Here is a 2500-nt window from a genome sequence, read left to right as displayed (position 1 = left end):
TGAGTTCGACGGGAGATTTGTATATGAGATGATATCCACTTATATCTCACTTGCTGGCCGTGTGGGTTAAGCGTCCACTGTAGTCCTGAGCTCTTGTCCTTCGCTGGTTCGAGCCCACGGGACGACGAACTTGTAACATATGAAAATATATTTCCAGCCAGAGCAATTTGGATATTAAAGGACGACGATTACATACATATATTATATATATATATATATATATATATATATATATATATATATATATATATAGTAAATATATATATATTATATATATATATAAGCATATATATGGATATATTAAGGATATATATATATATATATATATATATAGATATAGATATAGATATATATATACTGATTACATACATATATATATATTTATATATATATATATATATATATATATATATAGATATATAGATATAGATATATATATATATATATATATATATATATATATATATATATATATATATATATATATATAGATCTGATGGATCGATATATTAATAGACAGATGCATCACACATTTCTGGAGTGAAAAAATAAGAGACGTATGTTAATTTGTGATAATCGAATTAGGTGTTTCCGTTACTGAAATCATCATACACACCAACACACACACACACACACACGCATATATATATATATATATATATATATATATATATATATATATATATATATATATATATATATATATATATATATATATATATATATATATATATATATATATATATATATAGTTATAATTTTAAAGCAAGCTTGTGACTTGATAGATCAATGGGGTATACTAGGCTGTTACGCAGCTTGTTAATTACCACAAAACTCAGGACTGTAGCCTTGAGGTCAGCTAAAATTATAAACAACAAATACGGCTGAAGAGGGGAATGATTAGAGATACTCTGGGGCTTAACTTAATTAATTATATTTACAAAAGAAAAACACCGAAAGAATGGTAGCATAATTCCGATGTAATAAGATGAAGAGCAAATGACGGTGAATTTGGTGGAGGATATACAATGGGATGCCGCTTCAAAGGGCGTTGAAAACGAGGTCTTGGGGACCACTACGCACACAATATGATACGGAGATCTACAGCTGAATAACTCCTAATCTGCAATCGAAATACTTATGGTTACTCAACCGAAACTAGGACTGTAATCAAGGAATCGAGGAATTACATAGAAGATACCTAAACTGAACTCGATTTTCAGTGACTCGAATATCATACGATTACGTTACACCTCTCGTCTCTGCTTTGCAAATTAAACAGCACAAAATTCAAAAAGCAATGCAGGTCTCACTGTAGGAATATCGCACTATGAAAAGAAACAGAAATTCGTGAAAGGCGAATCTCAGTAACATATATATGTATCTGTGTGTGTGTGTGTGTGTGTGTGTGTGTACACTTTGAAACGTCAACATAGAACCAAGGTTATTTACTAAATATACCCAGCTTAATGTAAAAAAAAACAATGAAAAACTTCCATACGGAAATGTAAATAAAACAAGAAAGAACCGTTTGTTAGATGGAATCTACTAATCAGTGTGTGTATGTGTGTGTGAGTGTGTGAGTGTGTAGGTCAGAGTGGGTGTGTGTGTTGGGTTGGTTGGGGAAGGGTTGGACGGGCGTTGATAGCAAGAATATGGGAATGACTGTTTGCGTTGAATTAGCCGGCGAAAGGAGACGCCTTTTAGCATCTGACAGTGATGGATGTTACGAAGGTCTTGAGAGTGCTACACCTTTCATACTGATCTGAATTATCAGAGATACATGACAGGTACAACATAAACTGCTTCACTTGTCTCTTTTCCTAATTTAATCTATTAACGGTAGATTCTTTTGTTACTTCATCTCAATCAATGTTAAAGATCTTTCTTTAACTCTTTATTCTGCATTTGAATTAGCCTTTAACATGGAACAACGCATATATTTTTTAGCCCCCCCCCATTTTTTTTGGCTCGCCAAGTAGTGCTGTTTTTTTTCTCTCTCTCGTCAAAGGGCATATTTTTTACTTTCTAAAAATCCGAGTTTAACATCAAACAGCATGACTGCAGACATATTTTAGGTTACTGATTCAAGATGAAAATGGATAGGAGTTAAATCATCTCCGGGTATTGCACAGGATGTCCGTTTTACAAGATTCAGGATAAAATATTTTCATTGCTCTCTCTCTCTCTCTCTCTCTCTCACTCTCTCTCTCCACGCATTTCAAATGAAGCCTGCTCAAACTGTGAACCCTGTTTTACTTATTAACACACACACACACACACACACACACACACACACACACATATATATATATATATATACATATATATATATATATATATATATATATATTTTTTTTTTTTTTATTCTACATAAGCTATAATTATGTTCAGTCACTTGACATTCATTACTTCGGTAGTAGGATTTTGAATAAAATAAATAATCAAGAAGATGCAGTTTTCATCATAAAACATATGAATTTTTGTATAAATAAAATTT

The sequence above is a fragment of the Macrobrachium rosenbergii genome, chromosome 9, assembly GCF_040412425.1.
Source record: "Macrobrachium rosenbergii isolate ZJJX-2024 chromosome 9, ASM4041242v1, whole genome shotgun sequence".
NCBI lineage: Eukaryota > Metazoa > Arthropoda > Malacostraca > Decapoda > Palaemonidae > Macrobrachium > Macrobrachium rosenbergii.
This window is presented reverse-complemented; position numbering follows the sequence as displayed.